The sequence below is a fragment of the Zootermopsis nevadensis genome, unplaced genomic scaffold (assembly GCF_977971745.1).
Source record: "Zootermopsis nevadensis isolate Lab colony 2312 unplaced genomic scaffold, Znev_1.0 Znev_ptg000061l, whole genome shotgun sequence".
In the NCBI taxonomy this organism is placed as follows: domain Eukaryota; kingdom Metazoa; phylum Arthropoda; class Insecta; order Blattodea; family Termopsidae; genus Zootermopsis; species Zootermopsis nevadensis.
Genome location: NW_028259192.1, coordinates 17,138,983 through 17,163,888, shown reverse-complemented (window position 1 = coordinate 17,163,888; position 24,906 = coordinate 17,138,983). Strand labels below are relative to the sequence as shown.

Here is a 24,906-nt window from a genome sequence, read left to right as displayed (position 1 = left end):
TGTCACCACGAACAGGTGAGAGATTAGGCAGGTCAGTGAGAACATGAGGTTGAACAGTGTCGCATTCTGTAATTTGGTCGCACCAATCTACCACACCACAGTTCGCTAATCACACTTCGGACACGAACTGCTCCACGCCTGTCCAAACTGCCTTTCAACTTGCTCGGTCTGAAGCAGTATTAGTACTAAATGAAAACCAATCCAGTCACTCCGGCAGAACGCTCCAAAAGACTCGCCTAATTTCATGTTCTATTAATTTAACTCAGCCTGACTGTATGAAGGAGCTGACAGAGTAAAGAAACCTTATTTTAGTGACCTTCTCAGTGGCATCAGAACTGTCACAACGTGAATCTCGACATTATGGCAAAATGCGAATATAATGTAGTATACCCGCCACGTTAAATGGGCGAAAACACGAAACGAATTTTACTGACACAAATTCCTGCAGGGACGAGACATTCTCTTCTTAGTTGTCGCGTTCCGAACGGCTCTGGGGGCCTACCCATCCTCCCAAACAAAGGAACGGAGATCTATTCCCGGGGATAAAACATATGGAACGAGCAGCTCTTCACTCAGACCCATCTAGTGTCAAGATAAATAATTAATGGAGCTAAACCTCCACCCTCTATACGCTTTGACCGTCAACAAAGAAAGTAACTTATGGCCACAGAATTCACATATTGAAAAAGCGCAGATTATTTTTTTATTGTAGATACCAAAAAATAATTTATTTATATAAATAAGCAAATATAATCTTATATGATGTGAAGCTTTCACGGTGGCTTTCATTAATAAAGTCTTCTCGGGCTATCAGCCGTGTTAGTTGGCGATTAATCACCAACTAACACAGCTGATAGCCCGAGAAGACTTTATTAAAGGTAAACTTCTACGACAATTTCAGAAGGCAGTCTATTACAAAGTTAGTACGCGCACGGCATACACACAAATGCACATAGTTTATCAGCACGAGAACAATTTTCTGGGAAAAAGAAACTGAGTTTAAGTAGCAGACGAGATCGCCATTGATGTTCAACGGCGCTACGTCTATTGTGGATATTAAATACGGCGGGGAAATAGACAGAGCAAACAAACAAATGACAAGAGGAAAATAAAGAAACGACTGTAATATAACTGTTATTAGCTAGTTCCAGAGCGAATCAGTCAATATGTAGCACAGTAAGAAGTTCGTTTAGGATTGCTAACTGACGGTCGTGTTTTTAACTCATTCGTAAAAATAAGTAGGTAAGAGCCTCAAAGTGAAATAGAAAATAGACAATTTCTACGTAGGTTTGGTATCTTCCCGTAGCGCCACATAGAAATATCGTGATGAAATGTACTATTGCTTTAATTTGCTTCACACATCAACATATCTGCATAATTTCATTTGCCTGGTTTCTAGTACAGCTGGGGTATGCAGTGAATAAGAATTAGGTGCTTTAAAACAGAGCGCGCTGTAGTATTCAGCTGTTTAACGCTGCAGCGAGCTTAAATTTCATATCATTGCCCACATTGTTTCAAGGTTGTTTAAAACGTTACCTTAAGCTTTAAATTAAAATTTTCCCAAAAACGTTACACAGGTGTGTAGCACAGAAAATAGTAAAAGCCTGGTGTAACAGACGGTATTATTAACGTAATTAATATAAATAATGTGAGCACTAACTCATAAGACTGGCCTAAAATGACAAAATATAACCACAGCCTAAATATGGGATCAATACATTATCAGTGACTTTTGAATATATAATTAATTGCTCTCTGTAATGTTCGGGGTGTGAAAAAATGCTCATACATACATTCGTGCATACACAAACATGTCTGTGCACATGCATACACATACACAGTCAGTTGATGAGTTAGTAAAATAGTTACTTAGTAAGCTTGTTTTCATCATGACAAGGGAAATGTCTGAAGATTTCTGTCTTCTGGGCTGTTGCGCTGTGTAGTCTGGTCGATGTTAACCAACGTTTCAGAGGTCATACTGCCTCCGTCATCAGGGCGATGAGTATGAAGATTTCTGTCTTCTGGGTTGTTGCGCTGTGTAGTCTGGTCGATGTTTACCAACGTTTCAGAGGTCATACTGCCTCCATCATCAGGGCGATGAGTATGAAGATTTCTGTCTTCTGGGTTGTTGCGCTGTGTAGTCTGGTCGATGTTAACCAACGTTTCAGAGGTCATACTGCCTCCATCATCAGGGCGATGAGTATGAAGATTTCTGTCTTCTGGGTTGTTGCGCTGTGTAGTCTTGTCGATGTTAACCAACGTTTCAGAGGTCGTACTGCCTCCGTCATCAGGGCGATGAGTATGAAGATTTCTGTCTTCTGGGTTGTTGCGCTGTGTAGTCTGGTCGATGTTAACCAACGTTTCAGAGGTCATACTGCCTCCATCATCAGGGCGATGAGTATGAAGATTTCTGTCTTCTGGGTTGTTGCGCTGTGAAGTCTGGCCGATGTTTACCAACGTTTCAGAGGTCATACTGCCTCCGTCATCAGGGCGATGAGTATGAAGATTTCTGTCTTCTGGGTTGTTGCGCTGTGTAGTCTTGTCGATGTTAACCAACGTTTCAGAGGTCGTACTGCCTCCGTCATCAGGGCGATGAGTATGAAGATTTCTGTCTTCTGGGTTGTTGCGCTGTGTAGCCTGGTAGGTGTTTACCAACGTTTCAGAGGTCATACTGCCTCCGTCATCAGGGCGATGAGTATGAAGATTTCTGTCTTCTGGGTTGTTGCGCTGTGTAGTCTGGTCGATGTTAACCAACGTTTCAGAGGTCATACTGCCTCCGTCATCAGGACGATGAATGCCTCAAACCAAAATATGGACAATGGTGGTCTGAAGAAGTTCAATAAATGTTGTGTAAACCGCTATAAATACAGCTGTTATTAATATCACTGATTGGTGATCGTTTGTACAGAAAAGCAAACTAATTTCATTAAAGCTAAGAAAATGTAAGTGTGAGAACTAAACATTAATATAGACGGCTGACTTCTGGTACGTTGCGCAGTGTTGTCCTGCCTTGACGATGGATAGGTAAGCACCTCTGAAACGTCGGACAATTTCTGCGAGACTGCGTGATTAGTAATAATTAATTGAAACAATATAATAGATTTGGGAATTTCTAAGAATGATTTTTCTAAATTCTAGAACTAATAGTCATAAGATATCCTACAATATTTTTCAAATAATTTCAGACTAAGCTGAAGTGGTTATACTTGAGCAATGAGCATAGGAACTAGTCGGCAGATGGTGCTGTTCCTCAGGTAAGTCTCTACATTCTGAAGTCACTTGGCAAATGACTTGACGTTCGGTGTATTTCCCTAGAGCAGTAAATTCAGATCCTTTGTTCCGATTTCCTTCAACTAAACTGTAATGAATGAATCCAACCTAACAAATGTTACAGTCTTCGAACATGGAACTCTTGATATCTTGAATTTTCCTTCAATTTCACTTCGTACAAAAGTTTAGTTAAATCCACAAATAATTCGAATAAGTAAATTTAATTAACGTAATGAACTTTAAAATTATACGGTTTATAAATGTCTCAATGTGACCGGAATATAAAATAACCTCGGGGGTAATGACCATAAAATATGCAAACTGCTTGGGGCCCAGAAGCAGCAGAAATATTTCATTATACTTGTCTATATTCGCCACACTTTACAGAAAACTAAGCGCGAGTTAAAACATATTTCCGCCTTTATTCGGAGGCCACTTGAAACTGACTGTCGTTTACGTCTGATGACCATTATCGGCTAACCTGGCAACATCCGAGGCGAAATGGAATTCTCGTGCCATGAAATTAAAATACGACTTTTTGTCTGCAGACACACCACACGATTTATATTAAGGGTTCCTAAAGTATTTTGACAAAAACAAATTTCGTTTTTCGTGTAGCTTAGTGATTCTAACAAGCAGATAAAGAATAATTCTGTTTAGTTTTACGCTATGTAATATTTCAGAGAGAAAATAAATATAGATTTTCCACATAATCCGATTTCCCCTCAGAAACACCGCTAACTCCCAGTAAATTTGAACTCACTGTGTCACTGTTGCTGAAAGCCGTCTGGTGAAGCGTTATTTGAAAATTGTTAGAATATATGAGATTGTAAAGCTTAACATTTTGTATTGTTTAGAGCAAGTTAAAATTATGTCCACACTACTACCATGGTAAACAAACGCACAATAATGAGGCAAAGGTGAGTTTGTTCTCAAGCAAAACACTATGAAAAGCTGCAAACCATCTACACTTCACCCAAATATTATTGCGAGCGGCCAGCTTCACTTTCAAACAGCATTCATCTGGAGAAAAGAGCTTTCAGGCGAACGTGAGCAAAAGAATTAGTATCGGGTTCGTGGCGAAGTAATATTGTGAAGAATTCTCTTTTCTGAGTTGTTGCGCTGTGTAGTCTGGTCGATGTTAACCAACGTTTCAGAGGTCATACTGCCTCCGTTGGTAAACATCGACCAGACTACACAGCGCAACAATCCAGAAGACAGAAATCTTCATACTCATCGCCCTGATGACGGAGGCAGTATGATCTCTGAAACGTTGGTTAACATCGACCAGACTACACAGCGCAACAACCCAGAAGACGGAAATCTTCATACTCTGATGACGGAGGCAGTATGACCTCTGAAACGTTGGTAAACATCGACCAGACTACACAGCGCAACAACCCAGTAGACAGAAATCTTCATACTCATCGCCCTGATGACGGAGGCAGTATGACCTCTGAAACGTTGGTTAACATCGACCAGACTACACAGCGCAACAACCCAGAAGACAGATATCTTCATACTCACAGCTGTGAAAACCTCAAATCTTACAAAGTAATATTGTATTTCCCCGAATTTAGGACGCAATTCCTTCATTTAAAAATTGTAAAATCGGAGTGCGTCTTACATTTTATGGCGTTTAAGAATCGAAGGTAAAAATTGTATCCCTTAAATAAGCTCGAGTGCTATCACGGGGTAGTGGACAAGTCAACAGCAAGTATTCTTACAAAAACGTTTTACGTCTTAGTAGCGGAAATTTCCACTGTAAGGTACGTAATTCTTACTGTAAACCTATTAGTACATCAAGGGTGCATCACACAATCGATTACATCTTAAAATCGAGGAAATATGGCAAATCCCTGTACCTTATCCAGAATCGAACGCCGGTGGTCCAGGCTGTAAATCTCTCACTTTAATGGCTGAGATATTTCGACTTGCTTATAATAACTAGTGATATTATATACTATAACTGACATCGTTTAGTGCTGTTTCACATATAAACTCGCACAGAAAATTGGTTTTAAAATTTGTAAAATCTGTCATATACAATAAATATTGATCCATTCAGCTTGAATATCTGTAAAATTGTTCTTCTGCAATTTGTCCATCGTCTACAACAACAATTTATAAAATTACGTCTCGAAACCTTTATTCTGTTTTTGTCATTAGGTAAAATTGGGCAGGAGAGAACGCCCAGGTTGAGCTGACTTTAAACCCGGCCAAGTCCATACGACGAACTTTCTCAACACTTTTTCGTTTGTGAGTTTAGCGAAAGATATTTCCCAACACCACAAAGGTGTATATCAGAAAACATTCTCCGCTGTCTATTTTAAAATATCTGTGCTGTTAAAGAATTTGAATAAAGACAGCAGGGAAGAACAGCTAAAACTATCAATTAGTAATTCTGTTGGCTGAAATTCAAACCGGGCATTTCGAATAGGACGCATGACGCTGGCCAGTATAAGAGGATGTTCAGTTCGAAAATAAGGAAACTAGTGAACACAAGTTTGGGGCTACCTTATAAGCAGCAGCAGCAGCATGAAAGTTACATTTCTCTGGCTGTTCTAACCCCCACCCCAACAGCTGATCCAGAACAATTTCCCGTCAGAGTGTAAGTCCGTATAAATTTTGCATATATCTAAAAAACAAGCTCTCATAAAAAGTTTGACCCCAATGGATTTGCGAGACTATGCGTCTAAAGTTTTACAAGCAAAGAATCAAGTTATGAAGTTTTGGACGTGATTCGATACGTCCTGATGCTATAATGGGGCTCTGTGCTCAATAATTATGCACAAACTTGAGATTACATGGGATAATCATAACATAGGCATATACTAGCATTCATTATAACAATGTTTAAAATGCAGGTTCACGTGTTTTGGTGGAAATTGTGGAAAATCTATATGCCGCCATTACATTGAGAGTCGCTCGTTAGTTTTGTTAATGAGAAAGTTAACAAGGAGATAAGTATGTAAGAGTTCATGAGTAGGCTAAAGAGATAAGCCTGTGTTTTTATTTTATTTATTTGCTTTACCTAGTTATCTAAAAGTGATTTTAAAAATGATCACCAACCAGCAATTGGCTGCTATGCAGATGATTATTTATAATGCGAACGTGATTAATTATCACTTTAATCGCTAAAGATTAAGTTACTAATTAATTAGTAAATCGAAACAATTAGCATGACTACAAAATGCACTCGTTATGTTGCGTCAATGGTGGTTAAGAAATATCGCAGGTTGTAGTAAGCATGTTTTCACTGATACATATAAAGAGCAGCCATATTGGAATTCATATTCTACCACGTGTTTGAGGATTATTAGATACATTTATGATTGTCTCTTTCACGGGCGAGTAGTATAGGCAGTAATATATCAAACTACCCCTTTGAATTTACACATTCATACATTAAGTTGGAATTAACTGAAATCAGCCAGTACAACACACAAATAAATGTATTAATTTATATTTAATCCATCATTTGTAATTTTAATACCACTGGGCCTTATATAAAAATATATGTATTTAATAATTTATTAATGTTATTCTGTAGGATTTTTCAAAAAACAGAACTACAAATCGGAAGTCAGAAATACCAAAACAGTGAGAAATATCACGAAAAACACTACCTTTAGGAATACATAAAATGCAAGGGACACAGCACAATTGTCGCCACATTTATAGGCGTATACTATTAGGAAGTTGCCCACTAAAGCTTCAACGATACACACACGTATCTTCCATACTCATTTCCTGTCACAAGACAAGCGACGCGTACAGGAATCGCACATGAATAGGTCAGAGAATACAATAGGATCCCTAAGTAACTGAAAAGGGAAATGTAAAACGAGATGTCAACAACAAAAGCACCGAAATATTACAGAACTGACTAAATATTATCCCATTTACTCAGATTCAAAACAATTTTAAAAAAACATTTGCTGTTGAGAAAAATGTTAATTTCTTAACAACGCAATAAAATTACGTCCGTTACAATGCGATAAATTCTCGACGAAATATGTACGTTTTATGATACAAATTTTGAAACATTTTCATTTACGGCCTATTATATAAAATATTCCTCTTTTAGAGTTGACCTGTTTTAGTATTTACAGATTCAATAAAATCAAACACAAAGGAGCACAATGGCGAGATTGTAACAATACATTCATAGCATAACAGCACGTAGGTTTAACCTTGCGATCAAATATATGTTGTGTAATTCTAACACATACGTATTCGGAATTCTTTTATAGATATTAAATGATTGTATGTCAATGACCTTAAATAATATAATTATTCGAATTCAGTAAGTTAGCGTCAAATACAATTTAACAACACAGTCAAACCCTTGCAATTCTACTCTCGTTAAAACCCCTTTAACAAAAATGTAAACACACCTATCCATGAACAAATACTTCAGTTCTTTAGTAGGATTTTATTTAAATGTAAGATCGGAATCCAAAAGCATTACATTTAAAAGCATGACTATTTAATAGAAACTCAAGCGTCCATTACAGAACCCAGCTAAACCCAGAAACAGATTGGTTTTAAAAGCAGCTACAAAGTCAAACAGTCTCTATAAAGCCAGACAGCCTCATTAATCAGCATGGCAGAGCTACCATCCAGAACCGGTCGAATGCAGGTTCCGGCTAAGGTAATGATGTTTATTTACATTACATTTTATTCAATGCGATTTAATTTGTATGAGTGGCGTTTCTTTATAATTACACTTACGTAAGACATTATCGCTTAATACTTCATCTGTCTTTTATACTTACACACAGTTAGCTGAATATTATCTATTACACTTTCCCAGTTTAAGTTTCTGATTTATATCTAGATTTAAATAAATGCTTTCTTAACATATTATACGCTATTTATAGTTAGCAGTTGTTATTTTCCGTACTGTAAAATTTTTGTACAGTGTTTTGAGAAGACAAGAAGATAAAATGGTAAAATAAATTTCTCTACGATTCCGTTAAAGTCGAATTTTAGCAGTCTGTAGTAACTTTCAAAGGAGGCTGAAATGAATAGGTTTTAAATTAGAGTAACATTAAGTTCACTCATATATATATATGATAAATGTCAAGCTAACTACACATCAAGTATGGACAGCCATTCGGTTTACAATATTACGGTTATGGGCCATAAAGTGAGGCCAGAGTATTGCATAATTTTTGGTTACAGCGATGTGTGTGTGTGTGTGTGGGTGCAAGGAGATGCCACAATTTATGAAGACTCTGAGTGATGAATGACCTCATCAAACAAGGTGTCATATCTTGTACAACCTTATCCCAGACGAGAGCTCATTTGATTATTTTATGAGCAATAATTTCACAATTTAATAACAAAAGTTTATACCTTCAAAGTGACTTTGTAAAATATAAATAAAATGTTTCATAAAAATAGCAGTATAAAAGCAATCAAATACGAGACAAACAAAGGTAATAAATTATACTGTTTTATAATAAAGATTTCAGAGTCATAGACATTTTTAAAATTGCATGTTAAAATAAGTGCAAGTACTTGAGAGGTTTTAACATTTATGAATTATTTATCATAACTGACCTTTCGTCGCTTGGTCACTGGGACCGTGGGTTCGAATCCCACTCAAGGCATGGATGTTTGTCCGCGTCTTTCTGTGTTGTACTGTCCTGTATACAGGAAGAGGCCTTGCGACGGGCTGATCACTCGTCGAAGGAGTCCTACCAACTGTTTAATAGATCAAAGCCAACGAAAGTTGGGACGCGCAGATTCTCATAGGCACTCAAGAATGGGTCGTCTAAGCATCATTACTGTCGTCATCGTTACCATCATCATTTTCATGATCATTTTTGTCACCACCACCGTCATAATTTTCACCATAAAAATCACCCTTCCTCTACAAGGATTACAACAAAACACCTGTTCCAACTTCATAAAGATCTTTTAAGTAAATCTAATGTAATTCCCTTTAATTACATTTTCTAAATTCGTCTTAAACAATTGGAAGGAGGAATGGAATAACACACATTTAATATTAAACTGGATCATTAAGACACATGTTGTAGTTGTGTTGATTGGATTGGTCAGACAGAAGAGGAACGAATTTCTGGATTTCCTCAAACGCCGGTTTCGGATGAAAAATTTAAGCATCGATGTACATCACAGTAATTTACAGTCAATTTTAGATGTAAGTGAGCGCAGAACATGAATTCACGGTTCTACCCACAGGTAAATTTTCACAGTACAACTTCCATTACACAGAACTGAATTACAACACACACATCAAAGCAGCTTCATGCTACAATACAAAGTTCATTTTAGGTTCGTAAAAAATTGTAACCAGAAACGATGTGATATTCTCATTTGCTATTTACAGCAATATGAAGAGAAATTAGCTTTATGAGATTGCACAATCAGCTTCAAATAACTTCAATGTAATGATCATTATTAGATGTTTCACTGATATAACACGTTCTGAATATATCAAAACCAATGTAATGAGAAAGTCAGAGGTCATCTGAAACGCAGTTTGCCTAGTTGTAATAAAACTCTATTTCATGGCTGCGAGTAAAACGGAAATTAAGAACTGAGTGTGAAAATAACGATCTGGACTGTGTAAGTTAGTAGAAGTTGGCCGACGTTTCAGATATGCGTTCTGTCCCATCATCAGTGCGATAAGAAAGCCGCCCACAAAAAAAGTTGGCTTAAAGAAATATAAGAATACACTTTTAAGTTTTAAAAGTGAAGGCTTTGTTGAAAATAAAAGCAGAGTAAACGGCTGAACTGAGAAAAATTCAGTCTTAAGTGTTCTGAGGTTCTCACGGCGATGAATACATCGATGGTGAAATTTTGTTTTGTGGAAGCGTGTTGATTTGTTTGTAGTGTCGCCAAAGTTTTGAACTATCTTACTGCCCCTATATTCATCCCTCAAGATGAACCACTATGTTTTCCCGAAATGTTACATCAGCTACAAGTCCACACGGTGCCATGTTAGTCTTAGAATATCGCTGTGAAACATGAAACAATTATAAATAAACTTTATTTGAGGAAAGATTTGCTGTTATAGCTAGACTGATCTCAAAACCTCACAAAACTGATTACATGTTGAATAATTACTATATTACCCTACTTACGTATCTATATTACTACTATGCAATATACGTATTATGTTATGTTTTTGTACGTATAAAGGCAGGAATCACTGTGTAGAGTAACGAGTCTCAAGGGCTTACATGCTCAAATCATTCGATCAACTGACTCTTTCATTCACGTTCTTTGCTGTTTCTGGGATCTGGGCCTATGTTAAGATCTCTGAAGTCTTTTTTTGGTGTTTCTACTGAAATTGATGTCTCAAGGGAACGTAGGAAACGCAAGGTAAACTGAGAACTGTGCGTAACTTAACTAGCAATCTAATGCAGATACATTTCAATTAAAACGTTTGATTGGAAAATTCTTTGGGTAAATGACTAATTAAGGCTCAGGGAAATTCCCATTTAAGTTTTCCATGGAACAAATGCTATATTAACTAAAGCCGTTTGTAAACCTGAATTTTGTTCTCGCTATTAATAGTGCATCAAATTACATATTTTGGTCCTCTCATTAGTTATTATTTTATACTTTTTCGCAGAGAATATGACCTGAAATTATATTCCTCTAAATTCTTAGACTCATTTCAATAATGTTTGAACATTCGCAGACAATATAATAAATGTGAAGTTCAGCGAAATTTGAAAAGATACAAGTTTTTGAATGTTCCTTACCCTATCCTGACCAATGAAATACAGCGGGTTAGAGCATGATCGAGGCAAGATTAGATGTGATTTCCAAATGTAACTCTATCAACAGCGTTCTAAATCCGGGGCCCACCGAAGTCTTTAGCGCCATTCTCACCCTTTTTCGGTGGCGTACTACTAATTCTAATTTAACATATTAAATGTACTACTAACCAAATGTGTTCAGGGAAAACTTATTTATGTTAATATTATCTTTTGATTTTCTTACTTAGTTCGCGTATCACTCAACATTGGCTCGAGTACCACAGGTTGACAAACGCTGCTTTCAACGAAGAAAGAATTCTGAAGACCAAGGCGTAGTTTTTGGATAATATTAAGACACATCTTAGGAAAAGTATGTGTGAGAATATGGATTAGATTCATCTGGCTGAGGATAGGGTCTGGTAGTGAACACTGTGAACAACGAAACAAATCTTAGGGTTCCATAAAAGTGCGTAATTTTTTGAGAACCTGAACTACTATCAGCTTCTCAACAAGGATTCTACTTCATGGCGTTAGTTGGCATTAGTCAGTGCTTTAATACATGCCATCAATTATACCTGGTAGACAACAAGTCGGTAAGAAGGGATGAATGTGGCCCCAAGTCGTAAAGGGTTCAGAAACCTGATTTAGAGATGCCATTGAAATTTAACTACCACTCCGGTTGATACTTCGCTAGCAGGTTCTAAGCTTAGGGGATATTCAAAGCGCGGTAGTGCATACAGAATAAAGACGATGAACGCTGTGACTGAGCAGAGAATATCGCTATGAAATATTCGTCGCATTATGGTATGTAAGGTTGGCGTTATCTGAAAAGCGATGATAGACAGAATCTGATGCAGTAGTGGTTCCACTGTCCGACGCTGAGGGCAAACATACTTCACAGGCTAAACTTCTGCGGAATGGTCAAATTCAGGATAAACCGTTTTAAAGTATTTTAATGTCTTCTTCATTCGCGTTTATAATTTTAGTTGCAAAAATACTCCAATTACCTTTGCTACGTCTACGTATATCTGATCGTCTCGCTCTCTTCCAAATGGGCTGTGAACGTGACTGTGAATACGTGAAGGCAGTTGTCGAGGCCTACCAGATATCATAAATAATATTTTATAATATAATTTTAACATTGAAACTCCCAACAAGGTCGTCATCTGTCTGCAAATGTACGCTGTAAGTTTTGTTCATGTCAGTAGCATAATCATTACTTCTGTAATGTCAATGCACATTTCAGGCATTCTACAGTTTGAGTTGTGAACTATGCCGGCTTGGTAGTGGCGCGAGTATATGAATGCTCCTACAGGTGGATTTTGGACACTTTTCGGCACACATCCCTCCTTATAAACCTCGAACTTAGATTCGTGAACTCAAAACATGCTACAGTTCACAAACAGTTTCAACATGGACGTCTTGCCTTAGGAGATAACCACGAAAGCGTGGTATTCGCTTCGAAGAGAAAGTGGTGATGGAATGAAGCTGGATTTTTGTTCTTCTGTAAACTACATCAAGGAATATCAGAGAAATTTCCCTTTGAATTATGAACACTTTCCCTCGGGGAAATTTTTATTCTTGATGCGGAAAATTAAACATACTTACAGATCACTGAACAGCATGAAACCAATGAACAAGTGGACCTTAATGTAAGATAGACGTTAAAATATTTAGAATTTCAGAGATAAATTACTACTAACTAATTCTACTTCATATTACGAAAATACTGCACAATTACAAATACAATATTACAAAATAATATTAACATAAATTTAGGGATACTCGATATTCTTGAAAATTCAGAAGTATCGAACATACTGACCCATTCGTTATGATGTTAAAACTGTGACTTTATAAATGTACCTTCATCTTTTCTTCACCATTTTTCCGACCAATCTGGTGTTCCGGCAACGCTGTAGACTTGCATTCGGACGATATCTGGTTAAAAACTTCCAAATCTTGACCGGGTTAGTGATTGACATGATTATTCCTTTCAAAATCTCCAGGAAAATGGCCGAATAGTACAGGCATGTTAAATTTCAGTTATGTCAAGTCCTTATCCTTTAGTCATTCATTACCATCTTCTCAAATCATTCAGCACTGTATGCAGATTATAAAACATACTAACTAACAAACTCAATAAATTAGCCTTATTTTTATAAGCTGACAGCTGTTCAGCTAATCAATCAGTTTTCATGGAACCAGAAAGTTCACTGTCTAATCACAGACCACACGACTCTAGTTCACACTCCTTCCAAACCTACTTCCCTAACATCCAGTTTAACAATATCTTCCCATCTATGACTATGTCTTCCCAGTTTTCTTTTATCTTCAAGCTTTCCATATATCATTTTCTACAATTTTCATTTCTCTCATGCGCTACATGCTCCGCCCATCACATTCCATGATTAGATTACACTAGAAAACAAATTTTAATGAGTTGTATATATCGGAAACGAAACTAGTCAATTCTTATGTATTTTCGTCCGCTAAATTCGAAAATGATAATAAAAAAGCTTAGTTAGTTCGCGTTTAGAAGATATTTTGTACTTTGTAAAATATCACCAATAAATTCGTCCATATTTATGAAGAAAATAATGGAATTTCTCGTTAGTATATTTTAATTCCTTTAAATAAGCGTCCAAAAAAACATAGCACGGTATCGAATCCGGACCTTTACGATCAGAAGCCAGTTTCTTGTAAGCTTCTTTCAACTGAAGACACACAGCAGAATGTTTCCACGTATGAAACTAGCGCCTGACAGTGATCCCAAATCAAAGTGTGGTCCGTCACCATTTGCTCTACTTGATTACAACGTGACTGCGGTTTCTGGTTCAGAGCGACCGCATGTTACCTGTTGTCATGTCAGTGCCGGGCATTTGTATCGAATTCCCTGAATTCTCTTTCTTCCAATACGTTTATGCGGGAAAGAAAGTTTCTTGCTGTAAGAAAATTGAACGATTTTTACACCGCGATGTGGCGTTGGGTATTATAGTCGTATAGAGCACATTTATCATTTCCGCGCTGTTGGCAGTTGTCTGGGAGCGACCAATTCTGCTTTGGTTCGCTTCTTTATAATGAGAAATGTTTGGATAACATCTCAAAGGAGCTTAAAGTACTGGGCTCCAAGAAATGTTATGGTCTCTTCGGCTTCGTATGCAACGAAAAAATAATTTTAAATGGGATCGGGTGATCTACTGATGGGCGTATGACGACAAAGTTCTAAAATATTTTTTTCCTTCATTAAGTAACCAAACACCTCCCTGGTAACACGACCCGAAGTATGAACAACTCTGTCACGAAAGCCCTCAGCAGTGGCGAATGCTCCGGGGTGGCATGTGCGTACCTCCTTCTTGGACGTCAAAGTGACAGCTTTTCAAGAGAATAATATTATGTTTGGAATTGTCCTTTATCTGAGGTGTATTCAATTCCGAACACTGTCAGGGAGTTGACTCTACGTCTAACTTCACATATTTAGTTTTCGTTTTACTGACAGGTACTTTTAAGATATTTTATTATAATTATATTCTTAAATTTTTATGGTGACGTTTGGAATCTAAATAGGGGATGCCCCACTTATTTAGTTAATAGTGTATTAGCTTAGTATTCGAAAGGTATTGGGCTCGAACTCAATTGTAGCAAATAATAATGAGAAATAACATTAATAAAAAAATTCAGTATAGTAACATATCATCTAAATAATGGAGTTAAAACAACTTCCGAAAGGTCATGACTTCTTACCCTCATCAAAGATTCATGTGAAATCACAATGGTTATGAAAGAAGAATTTACCTAGCAGCGGTTGTTTTAAGATATTCGAAATAAGAGGACGAGGAATAAACATCTATTCAAGTATTAAAATATTTCGCGACATGAACAGAGAACTTTACTTCCGACACTTACGTGTAACAGGACAACATAAAATCATTAGTGGCTGTGCTTGAGAATCGGCCTCTAGTCTAAAAACTTAGATTAACTTTAGGCAACATAATGAAAAGAAAGTATTCTTATTATTCATCACAAGTACTGTGATAACATTTTTATAGTGATATTTGCCCTTGACTGAATTAGACGACGAGACCGAGAAAAGCAAGGGCTGTGCCCAGTTATAAATTGTAATTACAAATCAATTATGCTATTAAGCGATCCGAAAATGGACGAGAGGGCACACACGGAGACAAAAAAACAAATCAAATGTTCCTGCACTTCCTACATCTATTAAAAGAATACGGAAGACAAAGGATTTTCTTCTAAAACGACAATGTTTTATCTAGAGATTTTGTGGTCGGCAATATATCAAGAATCTGAAGATAAATTCGTTCGTTTTTCCGCATCGTCTGGTTACTGTTACTACAGGAAGTTGTGTGCTTCTGTCACGGCTGTTTTAACAGAAATATAATTATTTTAGCAGTAAGCCAACAGTCAACCTGAAACAAGAATGAAAAGCCATAAAATCGTTCCCTACAATAGCCTTCTTGTCTCCTGTCAGCGAACCAGAACTTCCTGTTCATCCCGGGCATACGTGCACAGTTTCGGCTATTCGTTGGATATAAAACACGCTTCAAGATAGAAGTTTATTAACATCTACTTGTATTTCGAGTACAAACCGTGGAACGCGTGCCGAAACTGGAATTTAGAAAATGATTAAATGCCAGGTCTGGTTACATGATTTAATTAATTCGGCGAATTAGTTTCATCATCTTATATCCATACTGTACACACAGTGTCGCTAACGTCAATCCCATATCGCCAGTTCTTTTGTCATCCATGTTGGTACTACAAATTTTATGATATCAAAAGCACGAATTTCTGATAGTATGAAGTAGCGTCCATATAAAATTTCGTCCAAATTCGTCCAGCAATTCTCAAGATAAACAGCCCTGTGTGCGGGAAATAACGCGTACAAATTCCGATAAAGCTCTTGTAGTGTGATGCTACAAGTTTCAGATTCTGGCACTCGATATACAATAGAACGGAAAAAAATAGCAATACTTCAATAGCCACTGATAGTTAATTACACGGACATGCATTTCTGACCCATCGTGCAAAGGAAGAAAATCACTGAGCCTATTATGGCACCATGATTTTAAAATACACAGTTCTGTAACTGGCATCCTATTATGTAAAATAATACAAGTGAAAGACAAATTTAATAATGAGTAGGCTTATGTCTTCTCGTCTCTTCAATTAATGTCTAAATAATGGCAAACACACGACTACACTAGCTTTCCAGCCGACAAGAAAGAATATTTGTTACTAATGGAAAAAGGCCCCTTTAAATTCAATGGGCAACGATTTCTTTCGTATCTAAATCCCTTACCCTCTTTATTCCTTTTCATGTCCCATTAACACCTTTATCTTCTTTCGAGTTACTTCGAAAAACTGCCTAATGTTAGCAGCATATGTAAAACAGAACATTCTAGCGTCGTTAATGAGAATTTGGTCACTTCTACACAACACATTTTGTCAATCACAAACTGTATCTTATATGCGTTGTGCGTGCGTTAGCTGACGACGCCCGGAAAAACAACTTATTTCAATTTCATACACGGAATAGGGTCCTTCTGTCCTCATAACTCTCGGGGTAGGGTAAATGGATGTGAATACGTCAGTGAGGTAAATAGGTTGGAACGATTTTGAAGATTTCGTCTCCTCCTAAAATGCTTCAAAGACGGGAGAGTGAAATCACTGGGTGCAGCTTATTGGATGGGGTTATGAGACAGAAATCACATATGAATGTTGCAGGTACCGTGGTCCTACCAACACCTCAACGAATGGCGCTCGGAATTTTGATGAAGTCAAATTCTCTTCAACGTCGTTCTTATATTTACTGTGCCTGGAGGTATGCAGACATCGCAGTGGTAAATATTCGTCACGTTTCCTGCCGGATTATTATTTTGATGTAAATAACTCGGAAGGAGTTTCACCAGAGTTTTGACTAAAAGCATTTTAATACTTCGTGTGGACAGTGTGTCCATGCATTACGTTGACTTATATATTTACTCGTATGGTGCATATAAAGGCAACTTCCTGAAAATTCCAATTCTCCAATTATAACTCAGAGCACTCCAGTGCTAATAACCATTTTAACAATTTCCAATAAACTTTGTTTCACAGTAATCCCACGGTCAGCAGTACTGTAAGAGGCTTTTCGAATTTGATCACATAAGTCTACTGTCGAGAAAAACACCACATTACAGATATCGGCTACCACTTCTGTATCTTACTGGGTCTATTCCGGTTTCAAATCTTGGCCCGGAGGCTTGCTATCCTGAATAAGGATTTTTTTCGGATTTTAACATACCTCCCGGAAAATTCCAGAATCATAATTCGAAAAAGGCAAAGGTAATTATTTCTTCTATCCAGTAATCATGTAAACAGCGAGATGACAATAATTCGAAGTTAGTTCCATAGAGTCAGAGTGTAAGAACACGTAACGATTTTAAAACTTAACTGTGGAACATATTAAAAAAAATAAAAGCGAATCGTGATGAAATGAGAAATGCTTGGTAATGATCATTTGAGAAATTCAAATGTCTATATTACAGAACGCTTGAGATAATCATGTACAACAACGATCCTACAACTTATTTTGTATTGATGTGAAACAGTCTCTTACCTTTGGGTAAGGACATAAATTACAAGTGATTTATATTACCGAGGAGCTTCGAGCTCACTTAGTCCTAACCTGTCTCATTGTCGAAAATCGAACCCGTGACTTTTCGAGAAAAAGGCAGAAGTGTTAGCAACTCGGACTCGGTGAAGAAAGCGGTTGTCATGGAGACAGAATGTAAATCGCCTTTTTTGGAAATAAAATCTGATAGCGTTTCTAATTATGCAGGTCAGTGTCAATGTGGGATGTGAGTGTGATGTTAACTGCACCGGAACTATATCCCAGGACAGACGTCACAAACACGACAGGACTTGCAGCAAATTCCGCCAGATTGGGTCGTGTGTAGCAAGCAGAAAGAATCGGAGATTTGCGCAGAAACAGGAGACGTGGAGGTGTCTCTCGCGGTCACAGGAGAAGTCACTGACTCTGCAGAGACCTCACGTCAAGTGAATCCATACTCGACCACTTGAGAGTAATGACAGACCACAAACATCCCTTTTCGGACCATAAATCTAAAAGATCTGTGAAAACTATTGAGGTGTAACCACCGAAAAATAATTAACGACAGCAAACTTTTGTTATTTTACTAAACCATGACCAGGGCTCAAGATGGAAGCCTTATGTTCGTCCGAGACCCTCGTTTCTGGTAGGTGTCCACGTGTCTTGTGGACATGATAATGAACCATCGGTTTCCATGAACAACCAACAATTTCTTGAATACCTGGGCATACTGCTAGTGTCTCAAGGACGACTCTGCTTCATGAAGTTTGTTATATGACCCCAGGCACCCTGTTTTCAAAGTGACTGTACTATATACAGTCTCCTCTGCACAGTAGATGCATATGACGAGAAGGAGGAAGTGAATATTATTTTCTTCATATCACAGAGACAGGCTTGTGTCATTGGCTACTTCGGACTGACAACGGTGTATTGTGTGCTGAGCGACTGTGCGCGAAGTTCCGTACGATGCCAGTCATAATGGTTCATACTTTTCACCAGCACGACCTGCAGAGAAATCTACGTGATAAATGAGGTGACAAATTGGGAGCTGAGAACATTGTATAACGATGGACTACAGTAGACAGATGTACGCCCAGGATGCTGCAGCTCCAGGAATTGTGGGAGGGGGGAAAGTTGGGGGTTGAAAAGGTCGAATTCGTAGAGGGATGTTAAAGGGAGGCGGAGAATGACACTGCTTGGAGAGGATGGTTTGATGTGAATTATGAACCTAACACGAATTCATTTATTTTGTCTGTTCAGCTCTTCCCTCTCACTTCTCCTAGATACTCACTTCCCCCCTCCCTGCTCAGTAACAATTTTCCCAACCGAGAATGCAGTTTTGTTGCCAGTTGGATTTTGAGTTATTAAATTGGATTTCGATTGTAGAGTACAACTTTTTTCATTCATAACTGGATGTTACTGTAGAATCTCAAACTCCCACAGCTATTTGTCACATTTCCATTAGAGGATTTTTTATTATCTCATCCACCTCTCATCATCTATCTTCTTGGTCCATATCTGATGCTCCATTCGTCTGCAAGAATGATGGATAATCTCAGTGTTCAAAATATCGTATCTACCATTGCTATCCTCTACTACAAGACCTCTTTTATGAAACCAAAATAATGTATTTAACATCGTCAATATTAACCCTAATGGTATATCAAAGAACATATATTAACAAAAGAAAATATTTACTTAATAACAGAAGTAATATTTACCAAACATTCTCCTGTACTCGACTGAAAACTTCTTTCGTCAGAAAAACAGTCCCATAAAGTAGGGTTTGTCTGACGGAACTGCTTGTCGCTAAGTAAATCAGAACAATTTCTCGTCTTTGCGGGTCCCAAAGGTTCGTTGCCGTGATCACAAGATTCAGGATTCAATTTCAATATTAACCTCCCTTTTATGCCCAGGTATCCCACACAGTCTCTTGAAATTTTCCGACAAAAAGTTTGATCGAATTTTTTTTTTTCGTAACAGATGCATGCGAGATTAAAATTTTCTGATATTGTGTTTGGTGTTCACGAATAACAGAACTACCGACAATGTTTATGTCGAAGATGAACACACGTTCACAAGGCGTTACAACTAAGGAAACCAGCATCAACATATTCACCGCTGTGAGAACCTAAAATTTCATTGTCGATTTTCTAAACAACAGGAAGTCTTACAGATATGTTATCCAAATCCGTACACTGGTTTTGTTGATGAGAAATTAGTACGTATGCACACGATCTCTCAGAAGTAAGTTCATTTTATGTACTTAATGCAATGTCGATGTCGCTTCAAAGTTAAGGACTCCGTTCTCCTCGACAGCTTTGTAATTCGTACTCAGACGCAAAGCTTGTGTACCGGAAAATGTATTCATTAGAGTAAGTCCTGCTCTCCGGTTGAATACAGCGTACCTATGTGTGGAAATTTGTTCTGACACCTTGAGACGAACAGCAAAGTTCCCAGGGGGCTTTGCCTCTCCACTGCTTCGACTAATGCTCTTGAGATCACACAAACCGCTCATTGCTTGCGGCTTCACACACAATTAACACTAATCACTCTTCTGCGTACACAGAAAATCTTCCAGCATGATTTTATAGGCCTATTCCAAAATGTGTACGTAAACGTTTAAAATAATTATACAAGTCTGTCGTGGATCAAGGCATTGGTAAACCAAGAACAATAGAAGGAAATAGCGTTTTATTTTTGTTTATTTTTAAAAGTCCAGAAATCGTAACTTAGGGCAGTGTCTAGCTAAAGCGGTAACATTTATATTTCGAATCTCGGTCCTTCCAATGGGTACCGTGATTAAGATGCCTGCGTTTTCCTCGTTTTAATTTTTTTTTATATTTTATTCCTCTCACTAAGATGTATCTATGTCCTTCTATTATTTCCTCTGCTATAGGTACAATATTTTATCAGAATTTTGTTATAACACTCTTCATAGGTAAGTAAAAATATTACGATTAATACTGTTTTTACAAGCGGCAGGTTATTGTAAAAAAGTCTGTAGACTCATAGACTTGTATTTTAAACATCCATCCACGTATGGATTGCAAGTCATCATAATTAGGATTTTACTAATTTTCTTCATTATCAAATAAATAAACTAATGCCGAAAAAGTTACTTAAAATAAACTATGACCGCCCCTTTTGAACATTTGCAATTCAAACAGCGTCGTTAAATAACCTAATATGACTGAATACGTTTTGGAACATACAGTATCATAGTGAATCACAAAATACAGAGACTCGTTTGGAACTTTAGTTACTGAGCCACATTTACAACAGCTGTTACAGTACAAGAGACGATTTAGTTACCAGCTGAGATGTATTGCTCGTCTAGGACGGGAAATCGTTCAAGCGCTGCTAACGAATTACCAGGCATTAAGAGGAAAATTAAACAGTACAAATTCTGGGCTCGTAGCAGAAAACAGAGCAACAACTAGTTGATAAAGCAGCGACAGTATGTCAGTAACAACAGCAAAACAATTGGAACAACAACAACACACTTTAAACTTTTATATCCATTTACGTGTTGTACCTCAGTGAACAGGGTACGAAGTTCAAACTTTAGTACCTGAGGAGTACCATCAGCTATGCAAACCCTCTCTCACTCAGAACTATGGTGGTGATCTCTTTATACTTGAGTAGCCTGAAATTATTATCGTGTTCTGCGTTCCCTCAGAAGTAAATCCTACAATTTAATAGGAATGTTCAGATGGTTTTTTCTTCAGCTTTCGTCTTGTGGTTATATTTGGTGATTGATACAGAATGGGATTGTAAGGGAGCAGACGTGGGACAGATAAGAACTGCGTAAAAAATTTTACTACCGTAAAGAAAGAATACACTTGGGATAACTTGCCGTAGATGAAAGGATAACAATAAACTGTAATAAATAAATATAATAGGGTACTGGTATCGACTGAATTCATCTGGGTCAGAATAGAATCTAGTGGGGAGGGGGCTCTTTTTAAAACAATAACGTACCGTCCGGACCCATTAAAGGCAGGGAATTTGACTAACAGGACAACTTTAAGATTCTCAAGGACCATGATGCATGGAGTTTTAGTTAATTACTAGTTGCGAAATTTTAAAACCTGTGTATTACATTTCAAACCTAGATAAATTTGGAGAACATTTTTATCCAAATATTAAGTTCCCGATAAGTCACTTTAGACGATAAATACGTGATGTTCGAGATAAATAGTGAAACTTTTAGTTAAATAAATTTAATAAACGTACATGTTGATTTATGTGGCATATGTACGCACATTATTCTTAACTGGATTAGAAACTTCTAAAAGCATAAATTCTTTTTTGTGCTGTAAATGTATCGTAAAATACTCGGAACGTGCAAGAAAATATTTTGGTGCAGGTGGTATGATACTTTGTCTTTATGTTTTTTGAACTCTGGCTCAATTTTAAGGGCCTCTTCTTGTAAAAAATAAACTGAAGTTCTGTATAATTCTCCCATACAATTTTACTTTGCACTCTTTATGTACCTGCTGTTCGTACACAGCAAAAGACACTTATCTGAGCTGAATCTATCTTACGGATAACCAAAGGAACAGATGCTCTTTCATAAAGAGCGATCCTAAAGACAGACTATCCTTCTCTCACAAAATAAGAATTATCTCTCCTTTTCTTTTACTGTGAGGCCGATGTCCACCTATTCTTTTCCATTACACCATACGAGGGGGTGACAGTGGGTAGCGACAGGCTGCCAGGTGCGTCCAGAGGGCGAAGTGTTCCCATTGAACGGAAGGCTCGGTGCTCGCTTTGTGTCGCCTTAATTGAATTCTGCACATTCTCTGCCGTCTCTTCCTCTATCTACTTTACTTTCTTCCCGTCCGCCCAAGTTCAATTCGCGGACGGTACGTGCGCTGGGACACGACATAATAAGGCTCCTTCATCTTCCTCCCTTCCCCCACTACCATCACAGTCTTGTCACCTAACCCCCACCCCCAGAAATGTCTCACCTCATTCCACCTTCGCTTGATGTCCCCGTCTCTTTCCTCTTTCGGTCTCCTTCTTCTTATTCTTATTCTTCAAGCTTGTGCAATTCCTTACTTCCGCTCGTATTCCATATGTAATGAAGGAAGGACTTGACGCTTCCTTCTTCAACATCTTCCAGTGTCTGATTTCTATCTTCTTTGACTTCATTACCACGTTTATTGCGTCTGTAATAACCAGCTTAGTTTCAACCTTCTCGCTGTAATCTTGGCAAGATAAAACATCCCAAGGGATAGAACTGGCTTCGTCTCTAAATGTACCGTATATCCTGTTCTACGGATATTCAACCATTGTAAATGCGGACATTACTTCTAGCTGGTGTAAAACTTGCCGAAGAAAGGACTAGCAAATGTCCCAAGTTCACTTTCATCGTCACTAGAAATTTAGGTATATTAATTAAGGTACACACAACCTCTAGTGACGAAGTCATATAGCACAGCGTTACTGACAAGCACTATCAGAACCAGTTCAAATACGTGCTGTATTACGAAACTAAGATTGATGTTTTCAGGTAAAAGTGTATAAGGTTTGTTGTTCAGGACTGCATAACAAATATTTTAAGGGACTGAACATCGAAAATTCTGTGTGACATAAGAAACAGCTTCCACCACTCAAGGCTGGAAACTGAAAAAGTTTCAGAACCTTCAAAATCAATATACAGAGATCCATAGGGAGGCGAACTATTGACGTAAATTAAACAAAACAATAAATTTGCTAATAATTCAAGTACACCCCATCTATTCTTCATTATATAAGTTGTGACATTGAATATGCTTATACAAATTAGAAAAAAATTCAATTTATTACATTGCTTATACATCCGATACGTACAAAACAAGTAACCTGTTGTGAAGTTCTTGTTATGAGAAACTGCCTACATACATCACCCTTCGAAGTTCAAATATTTTCATTAACAATTCATGCTTGTAACTTAGATCACATTTCAGAATCTCATGGCGGCGAGTATGAATACGAGTGTTTCGCTTGTAATTTATGTGCCTTCCATCAAGGCAAGAACCAATGTTCACTTCCACACAGAACAAATGACAAATTCGTATACGTTGTGAATGTGGCAGCGATGCATCAGACTCATCTCCGAGTTCTGTTTTCCCCGACTAATCATCGCGTCAGCACAGATACATACTCATCCATCACCCCCCCACGAGGTGTGTGACGGTCCACACCAAGTCAGCACATCATCATACCCACGGTCTTAAATTAGGGGCTTCATTACTGACCCGGAAGTTAGCTTGTATCGGCGCAAAGGTAATTCTGAAATTACGACTCCACACATTTTAACGAGGCACAGCTTCTGAAATTTGTGTTGGGATTTTTGCCTTCTTCGATGTTTGCGATTACCGCAAAAATACTACGTAAGAGGGGTTGTATATAAAGCAAGGCTGAGGGAGAGAGAGAGAGCGAGATTAATTCGGTGAATTGAAATTCCTACCTTGGGAATAGATGCGACACGTGGGATGCTGTGATTCTTGGACGTCGGAAACTTCTCGTCGTATCTAAATCTGGAAAGAGAAGATATTATTAATTTCACTAAATGCATGTGTGTATTATTAAAAGGTAATTTTTACTGTCATTGTGGTGGCAGTACTCGAAGAATACAAAACTGTTAATACCAAAGCCCGACACTCGATACGAATGTAAGTAAGATCTATCTACCTTCCGGTCCAAAAAAACCTATTTGTGTAGGACCCGCCTTAATGGTGTGGTCCTATTTCCATGTAGGTCTTCGAAGTGGACGTTATGCAAGATATTTCTCAGTAAAATTTCACGTAAATTAGTTTTTATAGGACATGAAGCACAATGACAAGTATCTGAAAACAAATGTCCACTGAGGTATATCTTGACTTTCCGCAGTCCATCCGTGTGTCTTAATTACTGTACATTCAAACAGACCACTCCCTCTGGTTAACGAAACGGCGGACTATAGTACCAAGCCTCTGTCTGTCATGTGTGTGGGCTTGTGAAAATGGGACGACTTTCCACAGAAACTTCGTAATAATAATTTAGCTCCAAGTGTTACAGCACAGCGTTGCTTCTTGAAGCATCAAACTGTTTTAACACATCAGTGGACTAAGAATCGTTGGAACACAAAATGTGAGCTACTGAGGTAAGTTGGACAGGACACATTCGTGTCTTCGTTTCTAGTTCTGCAAGGCTGGTTAGGATTTAGCCAGATTTTCACCTTAAAGCATATGTGACTGAGTTAACAAAAATCCTACAGCATTTAGCTAAAGGTGTTACGTATTA

The 24,906-nt window shown here is 37.7% G+C and overlaps 1 protein-coding gene across 9 annotated transcripts in view; it reads right to left on the bottom strand.

The window, feature by feature from the left end:
* LOC110830662 (lachesin) overlaps positions 1-24,906 on the bottom strand; it is a 555,442-nt gene that overhangs the window by 452,276 nt on the left and 78,260 nt on the right. For 8 of the 9 annotated variants that reach the window (XM_087340972.1, XM_087340974.1, XM_087340973.1 and 5 more), the window contains exon 2: positions 24,092-24,161. The gene's annotated coding sequence lies outside the window, so the exon portion shown is untranslated. Of the gene's footprint in view, positions 1-8,841; positions 8,932-24,091; positions 24,162-24,906 lie in introns of those variants that run through there. The other variant, XM_087340976.1, reaches the window with a different exon arrangement.